The following is a 16,243-nucleotide window of genomic DNA, read 5'->3' as shown; positions in this document are numbered from 1 at the left end:
GGCGCAATTCTTATACGAATTGGCTGACATTTTACACAGGTCTCCAACATATAATTTAATTGTGGTCCGAACCGAACCATATCTTGATACCGTTTTAATAGCAGAGCAACTCTTTTCTTATATCATTTTTTGCCTAAGAAGAGATGCCGGGAAAAGAACTCGACAAATGCGATCCATGGTGGAGGGTATATAAGATTCGGCCCGGCCGAACTTAGCACGCTTTTACTTGTTTTTTATTGATGTGCACCTACTATTGCCGAATTTGGCTTAAATTTCGTTTTTGGCTGAAGAATATTTTTTGCCTGTAGACTCGGTCTTTAATATGTAGCACACCAAAACTCGCTAGATCGTTTTTGTTAGACGCATGTATTAACCACAATAAAGAGCCGTTTAGATTAAAACTTTTTTTGGCATATGCCTTCCTCTCTTAAGTCATCATTAGTCAAAACTATACAACCTAATATCGCTATACGAATGCATGTGCCAAATGTACACTCACTCATTTTATCTGTTAGAAATTTGCTGTATTACCGCCGCATTTCAAGTTGTTGGTGTTGTATTCACGTTTACAACATTCGAATCCGCTGAAATGACGCCATTCACGCGAATCACTCTATCGAGCACACATCAGTGGGTCGACTTGACGACTCAGGCAACAACAGAGAATACCGATGAAGAAGAAGCATCGCCGATTTCATGCTATCTTAAAATGTGATCATTGATGTCATCTGTTAGCAAAATGGCTTTGAAACGTTCATCTGTATTCTACGCTAGGTACGAAATGTGAGTGAGTATGTGTTGTAGTATTTGCTTATTATAAAAATAAGACAATACTACACTAACTTTTGTTGTGTTTTTTTATTCACTATTTATTATTAATGAAGATAAAATGGATATATGTATGTACGTACATATGCATGCCCATAAATATTTGATGATGTAAAAGCCGCCGTTTGGTTTTTCTGAGAATCGAATTCGTTAGCGGAAATTCTGACATTACATTTTGGAATATATTCATTCCCATTCACTACAGATATCTGTCATCCACTGCATGTCATCATTCGAGAAATGCATTAGTGATGCCTATGATAAACACTTTGAGATGTATACATGCTGCATTCAGTGTCATGGGGCAAGGTTATGAGATCCAAATTTATTAAAATCAGTATATGATAAAACGGTTCTATAAAATGGAAACGAAATGTAGACAAAATTCCTAGATTCATAGTAGAGTTTTAGCTCTTATTTTGTTTATTAACGGGGTTCTCAAATCCTTTGAGGAGATATTTGTGAAAGTCGCTGCCTACGCGAATGATGTGGTCATTTAGATGGGTGGCCTCCTTCTCTCTACAACCACGGACCTCTTTCAGGGGGCTTTTGGGAAGCTGTACAGAAGAGCAAAAACGAATGCGCTTGGTATAAACTAGAGATGTGTACGTGATTGTTTTTTCTCTCAGGATGACGCACGCTCACGAGACAAAAAATTATTCACGCACGACTTTTTATATCGACTCAAGTTCACTTCCGCTCACGAGACAAAAATCTCACTCACGCACGACTCACGAAATCACCACTGAAGAAAAACTTGCGAATAACGGTTGAAAAAATTTTTTTCCATGAAGCGAATAAAAATGTTTTCTGCAAACGTAAGTGCAAATAAAAACAAGTAAAAGCTTGCTAGTTTCAGTCCGAATCTTGGGAACCCCACACCATAGATTCTGCCAAAATATGGCGGCTATATCAAGTTATAGACCGAATTGGACCGTACTTGTTGAGAATCACAACAGAACACTATACGCAAAATTTTAGCCAAAGCGGATAAAAATCACGGCTGGTAAGCGCTCAAGAAGTCAAATCAGGAGATCGGTTTATATGGGAGCTCTATCATGTTCCTGACCGATTTTAACTGTACTTAGCATAGTTGTTGGAAGTCATAACAGAATACTATGTGCTAAATTTCACTCAAATCGGATGAAAATTGTGGCTTCCATGGGCTCAAGAAGTCAAATCGGGAGATCGGTTTATATGGAAGCTATATCCAAATCTGAACCGATATGGCCCATATGCAATCCCCAACGATCTACATCAATATAAAGTTTCGGTGCAAAATTTCAAGCGGCTAGCTCTAAGCGTTCGACCGCTACCGTGATTTCGGCAGACGGACTAGGACATGGCTCCAATCAGAATGGCGAGACGATGAAGAATATTTATACTTTATGGGGTCCTAGATTAATATTTCGGAATGACTAGACTAGTGTACTCCCATCCTTTGGTATGGAAACAAAAACATTTGATTGCTGTCAAATTTCGCTCGCGTAATTTTCTTATGAGTCGTGATATATCAGTAGTTCGTCAGATTCTTTCCTTTGGTTGTCTGGTTTGGCATCAGGCTCTGACCAGCTTTACCCTCCGCAGGATGATCGAGAAGTTTCAGAGTACCGCAGCATCTCTGCTCATTTCTGGAGCAAAGAGTAATGTCGCTAGCGAGGCGCTGAATGCCGGGATAGGTCTAATGCCTTTCCACAATTATATTGCTAGTGCGGCATCGAAGATCACCTTAAGATTGAGGGAATCTGGAATTGGCGTTGTACAAAAATTTTTTGTTCAAATGAAGTCTGGCGATGCGGTGTAGCACCAGGTTATATGCAAGACGAAGTATGCACCATGGGTGCATAGTCCTTGTTGACGGCTGGACGACGTTTTTCATGAATGGGATCTCTTGGCCGGGCATACCCAACTTTTCGCAGGCCAACTTTTCTGTATACAAGAATGGGTCTAAATTAGATGGCGGCACCGGGACAGGAGTCTACATAAGTTCCTTTGAAATAAGGTAACGCGTCTTTTAGGCGGAGATCTTCGCAATCCTAAAGGAATTGGAGATAATGGAAGATACAGGAGCGGCTACCCGATCGGACTGTCACGATATACATGGACAGTCAGACATGAATACTTGTTTCCAAAACCATGAAGAATGCTTTCAGGCTTTGCTGGGTTCCAAGCCATCAAAGACATACGGGGAACGAAGCGGCCCCAAGCTGGTCAGGAATCGAATGGATCGATGATAAGATATCCTATGCGTACTCCGTGAGAATTAGGAATAGGCTGAAAATGTGGGTTGCAAGGTGGCCCAGCCTCAGCGAACGAGTGCTTTGCAGAACAGAAAATCACTCATCCTAGGACTGAGCAAGCATAATAGAGCTGGCAAACAATCATTAATAGCAAAATTCGACATTTTCGATAGTTTTAAAAATATATATCGATAGTATCGATACTATCGTTAATTTCCCATCACCTACATTTCATCAGGAGGTCGATTTATATAGTAGCAATATCAATGCATAGACCAAATAAAACCAAGTTTAATAAAGCCAGTTGGAAGTCATGAGAGAAATCATCGTACAAAATATTAGCCTAATCGGATGAAAATTGCGCCCTCTATAGGCGCAATGTATTTATTCATTCAGTGTTGGATTGTTTATTTTTGTTTAGTTTTGCAAAAAACTTAACCTTTGCGATAGTATTCATCGGAAAAATAGCAATCTATATTCAGTCAAAAAATTAAATACCGAGAGTATCGATAGTACCATCGATATTTTGCCAGCTCTAAACAATAACTCCACCCAGCATGTAGGAGTCCAGACTGCTAATAGCATTAATAGTCTTTAATGCGGATTGGATGCATGTGGAGGCGGACTTCTGCAGAGTCTGTGGGGACGAGGAGGAATTGGAGATGCTCGAGCACTACTTGTATCATTGTATCGCAATTGCGAGAGTAAGAAAGAAAATTATTGTTGAACACCTCTTTTCACTACAAGATTCCCTTCAGGTACTTAGCCCTCTTGTTATTCTGGACTTTTGTAGAAACATGAAGTACTTGATTGGGCGAAGTCGTCGCCTAAAAAGGTTCTCTCTGGTCCGCTTGGTTTCTTTTACTTTTGTCATTCTTCTTCATTTTTTGTTCCACTGATTCGCAACTTACCATGATATCAGTACTCTTTATTCTCTCCTCTAGGACGAACACTCGAGTGAAGCGGCCACCAACCCAGATTGCCAAAAGCGTATGTATCATCGGCCTAACAAAAGAAAAACGGATTGGGATACATTTCGGCACACATTATGCACGACTATCCCTTCTAGAGAAGAAAAGGAAGTGAAAACTGCGGAGGACATAGACATAATAGCCAAGCGGATCACGAAGGCCCTGAATGACTCGCTTGTGTCATCATGTCCTCAAGTTCAACCAAGCAGCATGCAGCGATCGCCATGGTGGACTCCAGAACTGGTTGGTCTAAGGAAGGGGTGCAAAAAATTCTTCGACGGGGCAAGCTGAAAAGGATCAGAATAAATTCTGGTTGGAATTCTGCAGCTCTTTGGAGGATCTATCAGAGGCCTATAGACTAAAGAAAATCCTATCCTGGGAACCTAATATGATAGGTTACATTCAGAAGTTCGAAAAGGTAAAGACAATGTCTAGTGGGGAAACATAAGAACTACTCGTTGATACACATTTCTCAGGAAACTCTCAAACGGTATGCATTCGTCGGAGGTTATTGAAGAAATTTTGTTTGAGTCAAAAATCCTTTAGGTGATAAAAAGTTTAGACTCCTTTAAGTCGCCAGGCCCTAATGAAGTATCACCGGTTGAATTACAAGCTGTGTACGATAGACTGGCTTCTTAGCTTAGAGAGATATACTATTCTGCCTGCATGTCGTATATACCTGTGTTATAGTCGTATATACCTGTGTTATAGTCGTATATACCTGCTATATAGGAGCCCTCGTAAACAATAGTAGCATTTCTTAACATTGAAGTTGCTTTCAATTATGTAAAACTGACGTCAATCATGAAAGAGCTGGAGTTTCTAGGCATCAACACTACCTTAAAAAAGTTTATTAATGACTTAATTACTAAAAGATGCTTTACGGGAGGATTGGGATCTATAGATCTAAAAAGAGGGGCACCTCAAGGAGGTGTTCTCTCCATACTTTGGAATATAGCCATTAAGAACAAGTAAAAAGGCGTTAAGTTCGGCCAGCCGAACTTTGGATACCCACCACCTCAGGTATACATGCAAACCACCTTTCGTCAAAATCCGGTGAAAAATGCATGTCCCATAGCAGCTATATCGAAATATGTTCCGATTTGGACCAAATACTAATAAGTACAAGTCATTGTTCAATTGTGTATAACAAAATATTGGTCTTTTTAGTAGCTATATCTTAAAATAAACCGATATGAACCATATACGACACGGATGTCGAAAAGCCTAACATAAGTCAATGTGTCAAATTTCAGTGAAATCGGATTATAAATGCGCCTTTTGTGGGGCTTTAAATCGAGATATCGGTCTTAATGGAAGCTATATCCAAATCTGGACCAATTTGGGCCAAGTTTCAGAAAAATGTCGAAGAGCCTAACACAACTCACTGTCCCATCGAAATCGGACAATAAATGCGCCTTTTGTGGCCCCAACACCTTAAATCGAGAGATCGGTCTATATGGCAGCTATATCCAAATCAGGACCGATTGAAGAAAAATGTCGAAGGGCCTAACACAACTCACCCAAATTTCAGCAAAATCGGATAATAAATGTGGCTTTTATGGGCCTAAGATCCTTAATCGGCGAATCGGTCTATATGGGGGCTATATGAAGATATAGTCCGATATAGCCCATCCTTATGGACAAAAAGAGAATCTTTTCAAAGTTTCAGCTCAATATCTCTATTTTTAAAGACAGTAACATGATTTTAACAGACAGACGGACATGGCTAGATCGTCTCAGATTTTTACGCTGATCAAGAATACATATACTACATACATAAAATTGTTCTTTTCGGCAGGAGAAACAAGTCTCCCATAGTGGCACCTGTCTCCTTAGGAAGAGAGAATGTTCCATTTACAAAAAGCGCAATATACCTTGATTTTTTTTTCAGGACAGGAAACTGAACTTAAAATCCAACATTTTGGAAAGGAAAAGAAAGGCAACAATTGCCCTATACATCTGGAAGGGAGCCATAGGTAAAAGTTGGAGGTTTAAACCGCTACACCTAATGCCGCTGGACACTTTGGCTAGACAAATTGTTGCGACCACTGCTGTGAGGCTAAGGAAGCTTGCTCGTTGGTCATGCGGTGGCTATGGACACTGTGTTAATCTTGATATAATGCCTGATGTTCCAGGCAGTGTGGATTACGCATAGTCTTAGCCGCTTTTTGATAAAAATTACTGTACCATTTTTCCCGATTGAACCGATTGGAACTTCAATATCCCTATTAATAAAAGATACATAGATTTCTATACAGATGGTTCTAAACTAGACGAGCAGATGGGCTTTGGGGTGTACTCTGAAGAACTTGGACTGGCCATATAAGAAGGTTAGCCGACCACTGTAGTGTTTATCAACCGAAGATCCTTGCAATTAAAGAAGTGGAGGAATGGATACAATGCCATAACTGCGATTGGCATAAATATCTTCTCAAATAGTCAGGCGGCCATTAAAGCTCTGGAGAACATTTTTCTGAATATAAATAATACCCTCGACTCAACGAGATGAATGAACACTTCAAAATTCACCTGTTGGTGCCGGACCTGTTCTGGGTGCCAGACGAGGTTGCGAGTCCAAGAACTACCTTACACGCACCAGAAGAACTGAAATCTGTTGGTACACTGATAGAAAAATGACGTTTGCAAAATCATGCACCAATGTTGTCATTATCATACACAGACGTTGTTGGAAATATTGTTAACAAGCGTGGATGGTTTTGTGAACACGTGTTGTTGTCTCATACACCGAGCGTTGTGAACATCATCCCTACAAAATGTGAAGGTATACGAACCCTAAGTTTAAATGGCTTTAAAAAAATTGTATGTACATAGCCGGCTGTGGTGCAATGTGGTAAAGCATTTGTAAACCTTCAATGCAATGAATGCAACGCAGGTTCGATAGTCAGCAGCACATAAAAAACTTTTTGCAATCTTTTAAAAAACTATGCACTAGACGTTGTCAGAATGTGAACGGGTGTAAACGTTTAATTCACATATACCGTCGTTGATTGGTGAAGATTTGTGTTTGATCTGATAACATCTGCGTGCTGATTCTCTTTGATGAACGAATGTGGTTCCTCTGCCAACGCCAAACTTGATTTTTCCCATGGGTGTAAGCCTTTAGCGATATGTAAGCTAAGTTTTCTGGATCAGGCCCGAAGGTCAACGCATGAAAGATGGTAAAAAAGGGGTTGTGAACACTCTAAAATTATGTATCCCAATCTATTTAATATGTGAGAAGTTTGGACCTGCTCATTAATGGAAAGATCTTTGACAAAATTTTCATTTGTATGGAGGAGGCTATAAAGATTATGAAATATCCGTGTGCACTTTTGGAATGAATAAACATTCACTCTCTGGTCCCAATATTACTATTGAGGCCACAGAACTGAATAAATTTCTTCACAGAAGTTGACGACACTTGAATTCTAGTTTTGCTTGCCTTAGTATCAATTTACACAATTTCAAAATATTGGTGCAGAGGTTAGCATGTCAGTCTATGACGTTGAACACCTGGGTTCAAATCCCGGCATTAACATCAGCGGTGGTTATTCCCTAACTGATACTGTCTACAATTGTTCGATATCCTGCATGTTAAAACTTTTCCACCAAGTGATCTTGCTATGCGGCACGCCGTTCGGACTCGGCATAAAAAAGGAGGCCATTTATCATTGAGCTTAAACCTTAGTCGGACTGCACTCATTGATATGAGAGAAGTATCTCCCGTTCTTTAATGGAATGTTCATGGAAATTTGGTAGTATTTTCTTTATAAAGGCATAGAACTTGGCAAAATTCTTCCTGCGATTTTAATAGAATTTTAATATTATAGTTATATGTATTTGGTTACCTTTTTACCTATTATTATTGAACTTTTCAAACTATTAACTGTAATCTTTTTAATGTCATCAGAAAACATTTTTAAAGAACCCCCCATATGACTTTTTAGTAAACTTTGATTTTTTTTTTTTTGTTTTTAATTATTCCAGTAAACCCATATAGATTATGAGTGTATCTCTTTGTCATCAAACAATGAATTGCGCAATTGCATTTGGTTCTCATACTACTACAGCACAGCGTGACACTATTTCTCATCGACTGAGTCGACAGCGGCACAACAAATTACATTATTTTTGAAACGCAATTTATATAGTCTCTATGAAACATTTGTTAAATATTCACACCGAAATGGGAAAAATATGTTAAGCGGAACTGGCAAACTAAAAATGCAATCATGAAATTGCAGTTTCATTGCTTATTGAGCGAGAAGGAGGAAAATAGATAGATATTGTGGCAATGAATCTAAAAAAACTTGTAATGCATTTCATATTTCTTTTATCTATTACATACATATATTAAAAATTGTTATCTTAATGATATTTTTATTTGATCTTTTATCAAATTGAATCATTTTAACAAAATTAGATACAAATTTTGAAAAATTTGCTTTTAAATAACACACACACAACTAGCAAAAAGGGCCTAAATTTTTACCTTGAAATTCTAAATCCAAGCGAATTTCATTTTAAGACCCAAAACCCTCAACAGGATTCATCAAAAAGTACATCCAACTTTGGTAGATATCGTCAATCTACCACTACAATATTTCCTATTTTGCTTATTGGAAAGGTTAGTTTAGGTTAAGGTGATAGTCCGTCATCAAACTTGCTTAAACGTTTTCAGAAAGTACCTTATAGTTCCTATTGAACCATCCAGATCACTTTAAAAATCCAACAACTTGCGAATGTTCACATCCGCTCAATCAGACAGGTTCTTAAATCAATGAGAACCTAAAGTGCAACTCCTTCTGACTGCTAGTGCGGGACATACACACAGTATATGTTCTATAGTCTCTTCTTGCTCAACGTCCTCACAGCTTCTGCAGAAGTCGTCACTGGCATCCTTCAGCCTGTCGGCATGTTTTCCGCTCAGACAGTGACCTGGCATGATGGGCACAATGACTGAGAAGTCTGTTCCAGCCAGCGACAACAAAGCGGTTGACGTCTTCAAATCTAGATTGGGCTAAATAATTTTGGAATGTCTTTCGGGCCTGATCCTGAAGACTTAGATTATATGTCGCTAGACGCATACCCACAGATTCCAGCATGTATCAAGGATAACACACTCTCCGCAGCCGCTACATGACCAAAGAGAAATTCCTTCAGCCTCACAGCAGTGGTCGAAGGAATTTGTCGAGCCACAATGTCCAATGGAGCGCAGAGGTTAGCATGTCCGTCTATGACGCTTAACGTCTGGGTGTGAATCATGAAGAGACCATCTATGCTGGCATCATTTGTGAGGTACTATGCCATGTAAAACTTCTCTCCAAAGAGGTGTCGCACTGCGGCACGCCGTTCGGACTCGGCTATAAAAAGGAGGCCCCTTATCATTGAGCTTAAACTTGAATCGAACTGCACTCATTGATATGTGAGAAGTTTGGTCCTGTTCTTTAATGCAATGTTTATGAACAAAATTTGCATTTCAATGTCCAGAGGCATCAGTGTATCAGATGGTGTCGCCCTAAGTGCGGCTGTAACGCGCAAACAAACCATTATTTGAATCCCGTTAAGTATTGAATAGTAGGTGGACCTTTTAAGCGCCGTCCACCAGACCACAGCACCATATATGATTATAGGTCTGACAGATGCAATATAGACCCGGCGCATGACACGCGGTCTAAACCTCCACCTTTTACCAATAGCTCCTTTGCAGGTGCATAGAGCAAGAGCTACCTTTCTTGCCCTTTCCAAGATCTTTGATTTGAAGTTCAATTTCATGTCCAGCAAAACACTCTGGATTTGCTGCGTTTTCAGTAAATGGAACATTATCTCCTCCTAAGGAGACAGGTACCTCTGTGGTTAACTTGTATCTGCTGCTTTTTGGCCATAATTGGTTAAGATGTTGGAGACTATAGTGTAAGTCATTGAGCAAAATTTTAGATCAAGAATTGCGCCCTCTAGAGGCTTAAGATGTATAATCGGGAGATCGTTTTAAATGGAAACTATATCATGTTATGAACCGAGTTAAACCATACTTGACATAGTTTTTGGCAGACGAAACAAAACCCTTCACGTAAATTTTCAGTTAATTCGCATAATAATTGCGCACTCTAGATGCTCAAGGAGTCAAGATCCGAGATCTACCTTTATGACAGCCACATAAGGTTATTAACCGATTTCGATCATACATGCCACATTTGTTGAAAGTCATAACAAAACACCTCTCGGAAAATTTCAGCCACATTGGTTGCGAACTGTAAAGGCTCAAGAACTAGGACCAGAGATCAGTTTATATGGCAGCTATATCAGTCAAATGGCATACAATTGCGCCTTCTACGCGCAGAAAAATAATTCATTTCACATAAAAGAAATTTTCGCCCAGTAAACGTCTTTTCTTTTCAGAGGCCACCGTAGCGCACAGGTAAGCATGTCCGCCTATGACGCCTGGGTTCGAATCCTGAAGAGACTATCAGAAAAAATTTTTCAGCGGTGGATTTCCCCTTCTAATGCTGGCAACTTCTGTGAGGTACTATGCCATGTAAAACTTCTCTCCAAAGAGGTGTCTCACTGTGGCACGACGTTCGGACTCGGCTATAAAAAGGAAGCCCCTTATCATTGAACTTGAACTTGAATCGGATTGCACTCATTGATATGTGAGAAGTTTTCCCCTGTTCCTTAGTGGAATGTTCATGGGCATATAGCTCCCATATAAACCGATCTCCCGATTTAATTTCTTGAGTTCTCACAAGCCGAAATTTTTGTCCCTTTTGGCCGAAATTTTGCACATAGTATTCTGTTATGACTCCCAATAACGGAGCCAAGTACGATCCTAACCAGTCTATAACCTGATATAGCTCCCATATAAACCGATCTCCCGATTTGATTTCTTGAGCCCGTTAAAGCCACAATTTTTGTCGGATTTGGCTGAAATTTTCAACGTAATATTCTGTTATGACTCCCAAAAATGGAGCCTAGTACGGTCCAAATCGATCTATAACCTCATATAGTTCCCATATAAACCGATCTCCCGATTTGACTCCTTGACCCCCCGGTAGCCGCAATTTTCATCTGATTTGCCTGTAATTTAGTATATGGTGTTTCTGTTATGCCTGTTAAAAACTGCGTCAAGTACGGTTCAAATCGGTCAAGAACATGATATAGCTCCCACATAAATCGATCTCCCGATTTGACGATCTCCGATTTAACTGAAATTTTGCATACAGTGTTCTGTTATATATAACTGGATGTAGCTCCCATATTTTAGCAGAATCCGTGGTGGTGGGTTCCCAAGATTCGGCCCGGCCGAACGTTTACTTTTTAATTTTATAATTGATTGTGCATTTTAAAAAGGTTGCCAAGTTCCATTTATTGTTGTAACCTAATTGTAACTCAAAATTTTATCAATTATAAGCAGATCATTGTTGGTATTTCAAACTCTTCCGGAGTATATTTGCATTTATTTCGATGCTACGATACACAATTATATTAAGGCTGTCTTGTTCTAATGATGTTTGTCATTAGACGTACCTATAGCGAAACCAAAAATTTTCAATTTCCATTCACCCACCACTGGTCTATACGCTTAAAAGAGACACAGGAGCTTTTGGTTTTACAGTAAAAGAAATATACTGTTACCGTAGGCGAAGTAAGTTGCTAAATGGTTTACAATAAAAAAAGTTAGTTGCATTCAATAATGCAACGTTTAGGATAATGTTTGATATGTTGAAGCGAAAGATTACATAGTTACAATAAAGGAAAAACTTCGTAGTAAAAGTATTTTGTTTCTAGTAAAAATGTCTCGAACGTTTTATTTTCTTGAGCCTCTGTGTCAAGAAGTCATCTGACATCGGTTTACATGGCAGCTATACCATGGACCGATTTGTCCTATTAAACAAATTTGATAATAAAAGTATTTTTGGCAAATTTCAAGCCTCTAGAAAGTTAGCGTGCTTTCGACAGTCGGACGGACTTGTCTATATGGACTTAAAACTTCAAGACGATCAAGAATACAAATACTTTCTTAGGTCTCAGATCAATATTTCGATGAGTTACAAACGGAATGGCAAAATTAGTATACCCCCATCCTATGGAGGAGGACAAGTGTTTCCCTATTTGCAAAAAAAATAATCATTCGCCCTTTACTCTTTCAATACAGGATGAAAGTTAATTTTGTCTTTAAGGCTCACTTTCCCAATTAAAAGTCCTTTTTGTTAATGGTGAAGTTTTTTACAGCCAATGTTTCAAATCTTACCTAAAAAATACTCAGCTTACAATTTGGAGACGGAGTCAACTCGTTAAAAGTTGTAAAAAACCCCCCACCCTAATACACTACTTTAGTCTTGAGGTTGGGCTTAAGCATTATTTGAATAAAAATCAAATAAAAATAATGACAATTAGCCGCAAAGAAATGCATTGAACAATAAAATAAAGCCACTTTGGGATTTAAACATTGTTGATGTGCTGAAGGCATTTCAATTGCCTGTCAGAATTGACATAAAAATAGCACAAAACGTTAATATCAAGGTAAATTAAGTTCGAGTGCCTCATTTATTGGGAATTTTTATGGTTAAATGATTTTGACGTTATTATATCAGTCTAATTGATTATATAACAATTAAACTTGTCTTTACAAACAATCATGTCTGTACAATTGAGGCTAGTGAGGAGATACTGTTTAAGTATTTGTATTATAAAATCGAGTTATTACATAACAGTTGGTACATCCGAAAGGGATTGAAAAATATATTCCCTCAAATTTGGTTCTATGTTTTTCACTACGAGGAATTTGGTATATGTCTTTGAATATTCGAAATACACAAGATTCGTAGTGTTTAGTTATAACCATATCTTCTCGCACACAAGGTTTAATATTATACCGATTGATCTATATGCCCATTTCGGAGAAATTTAAGGTAGGGACTGGCCCTTGATTTATAATACTTATTTATACTAAGTTACCTGTTTAGGAACAAAACCACTTCTCGACGCAATAAGATGAAAACATAGGAAACCCTACCAAATAATAGTAAAGCTGCAGAAGCCGATGGGTTGCCATCAGTTCTTCTTAATACCAAAAGTGGCACATTGATAAGCCGAATGCATCTGATTATTTGTAAGATTGGGCTAGAAGAAACCTTACCCAACACTTAGACCCCTTAGCATACATACTAGTTTAAACCTTTCATAGAACAATAGCCCATGCATGCATATTTGCACATCAATAAGTCGAGAAACATGACATTTAAAAAATATTTCTATTTTCTATCTTCCTAGTAGTGAAGATCGAAAAGATAGATGAAGCGAACCGACGGGCAGGCATGCGGTAGAACCCCTTACAACACAGTCAGTAAATTAGAAACCTAAACAAAGAAACTCACTATCAGTCAGTCAGTTGGTCGTTTCGATATTTGAATGTCGTTTTTTTGACGCTTTAGCTTTTTTCTTGTTGTATTCGTTCGGTTTTTTGTTTTGTTGTTTTGAAAAATGCAAACATGTCTGCTTAATGAATATAATTATAAGAATGAGGTTCCCCCCTTAACCTCGGACATCCTTCACCTTAAATACTCGCACTCATACTGGTAAACACTTTTATTCTTAATGGTAGGCTACCGCAATACCCCTTTAGCTCCCACTATACATGCCATTAAAATAAAGTTCAGAAAAAATTAAAAAAAAAAACATACTCGGACATGGACGTAGATATTGAAGATTCTAGGTGACATATGGGAATTCTGTACTCAGATATGTGACATTCTCTGGAAAAAACACTTAAAAAAGTCCTCTTTTTCTGGCAATTGTATATCTTTTAGTACTTGTAAATTCCTAAAGAAAAAGCATGATTTCAGGATTGCCGATTTTGTTGAAATTTGGGACAGTGAGTTGTTTTAGGCACTTCGATATCCTTCTTCAATTTGGACCAGATCGGTTCAGATTTGGATATAGCTGCCATATAGGCCGATCTCTCGATTTAAGGTCTTGGGCCCATAAAAGGCGCATTTATTGTCCGATTTTGTCACAATTTCGGGCAGTAAGTTGCGTTAGGCCTTTCGATATCCTTCTTAAATTTGGCCCAGATCGGTCCAGATTTGGATATAGCTGCCAAATAGATCGATCTCTCGATCTAAGGTTTTGGGCCCATAAAAGGCGCATTTATTGTCCGATGTCGCCAAAATTTGGGACAGTGAGTTGTGTTAAGCCCCTCGACATTTTTCTGCAATATGGTACAGATCAGTCCAGATTTGGATATAGACCGATTTCTCGATTTAAGGTCTTGTGCCCATTTATTGTCCGATTTCGCCCTAATTTGGAACAGTGGGTTGTGTTAGGCCTTACGACAGCCCTCTTCAATTTCCCCAGTTCGGTCCAGATTTGGATATAGCTGCCATGTAGACACATCTCTCGATTTAAGGTTTTGGACCCATAAAATGCACATTTATTGGCTGATTTCGCCGAAATTTGGGACAGTAAGTTGTGTTAGGCCCTTCGACAGCCCTCCTTAATTTGGCTCAGATCGGTTAAGATTTGGATATAGCTGTCATATAGGCCGATCTCTCGATTTAAAGTGTTGGTCCCATAAAAAACACATTCATAATCCGATTTCGCTGAAATTTGACACAGTCACTTATGTTAGGCTTTTCGACATCTGTGTCGGATATGGTCCAGATCGGTCTATATTTGGATATGGCTACCAAAAAGACCAATATTTTGTTCTACAAAGTTGAACAATGATTGTACTTATTAGACCTCTCAATATCCGAATTTGGTGTCGAATTTGGATCGGACCATATTTCGATAAAGCTACTATGGGAGCATAAATTATGCATTTTCACCGCAATATTACGAAAGGTGGTTTACTTATATACCCGAGGTGGTGGGTATCCAAAGTTCGGCCCGGCCGAACTTAACGCTTTCTTACTTGTTTACTTTCGAACAGCTATAACTTCAAAACAATGTAATTAAAAAACTCCAAAATGGATTTTTACATAAAAAAATTAAAAAAAAAATTATTTCGCAGAAAAAAATTTAAAACGGTTAGTTTTCCAAATTTATAAACCTTTATGCGCCCCTTCGATTCAAAATTACCTCAAAATGTTCCTTATTTCATCGCCTTTTTACCATACAAAGAAAATATTTTTCTGAGATACATATCAACAATCAGCTAAGACTAACTTTTTCAATGATGGTCCGATTTAGACTATCTATATATTATTATATTGCTATAATGGGGGTATACTAATTTCATCATTCCTTTTGTAACATATCGGAATATTGATCTGAGACCCAACAAATTATTTATGTTCTTGATTGTCTTAACATTCTATTGGGTAGCCCAAAAAGTAATTGCGGATTTTTCATATAGTCGGTGTTGAAAATTTTTTTCACAGCTTGTGACTCTGTAATTGCATTCTTTCTTCTGTCAGTTATCAGCTGTTACTTTTAGCTTGCTTTAGAAAAAAAGTGTAAAAAAAGTATATTTGATTAAAGTTCATTCTAAGTCTTATTAAAAATGCATTTACTTTCTTTTAAAAAATTCGCAATTACTTTTTGGGCAACCCAATAAGTCTATTTAGCCATGCCCGTCCGTATGTCTTTCCGTCTGACGAAAGCAAGCTAACGATAAGCGATTGTAAATGGGTCCATGATATAGATGCCATATAAACCGATCGCAGATTCCGCTTGCAACACATCGAAATATTCATATGGAGCCCAACAAATTATATACCTACTATCGTCTTGACATACTAAGTCAATTTAGCCATGTCAGTCCGTTTGCCGTAAGCATGCTGACTTTCGAAAGAATAAAGCTAGGCGCTTGAAATTTTGCACGAATAAATCCTTCCCATATAAAACAATCTCGAATCTTGACTTCTTGAGCCCCTAGAAGTCAAGATTCGATTTGTCTGAAATTTTCCATGAGGCTTTTTATAATAACTTCCAATATAGCTACCATGTAAACCGATCTCGGATCTTGAATTCTGAAGCCTCTGGAGGTCGAAAATATTATCCGATTTTGCTAACATTTTGCATTAAGTGTTTTGTTTTGATTTCTAATAACTATGCCAAGTTTGGTCTAAAATTGTTAATAACTTGATATAGCGGATATATAAACCGATCTCGGATCTTGACATCTAAGATTCTAGAGGGTGCAATTCTTATCCAAATCTGATATAGGTCTCATACAAACCTACCCCCCGATTTTATTAT

At 38.2% G+C, this 16,243-nt stretch overlaps 1 protein-coding gene and 1 long non-coding RNA gene across 7 annotated transcripts in view; one reads left to right on the top strand and one right to left on the bottom strand.

The window, feature by feature from the left end:
- Positions 1 to 16,243, bottom strand: part of LOC106088019 (uncharacterized) — a 213,908-nt gene that overhangs the window by 42,144 nt on the left and 155,521 nt on the right. Inside the window, exon 1 of one of the 6 annotated variants that reach the window (XM_013253302.2) lies at positions 3,980 to 4,045. The exons of the other annotated variants lie outside the window; for them this stretch is intronic. The gene's annotated coding sequence lies outside the window, so the exon portion shown is untranslated. Of the gene's footprint in view, positions 1 to 3,979; positions 4,046 to 16,243 lie in introns of those variants that run through there. 6 annotated transcript variants of the gene reach the window in all.
- LOC106088021 (uncharacterized) lies at positions 618 to 8,414 on the top strand. The gene is made up of 2 exons (XR_009398288.1): positions 618 to 774; positions 8,030 to 8,414. It is a non-coding gene; the product is annotated as an uncharacterized LOC106088021 (long non-coding RNA).

This window comes from Stomoxys calcitrans, chromosome 5 (assembly GCF_963082655.1).
Source record: "Stomoxys calcitrans chromosome 5, idStoCalc2.1, whole genome shotgun sequence".
Classification (NCBI taxonomy): domain Eukaryota; kingdom Metazoa; phylum Arthropoda; class Insecta; order Diptera; family Muscidae; genus Stomoxys; species Stomoxys calcitrans.
This window is presented reverse-complemented; position numbering and strand designations above follow the sequence as displayed.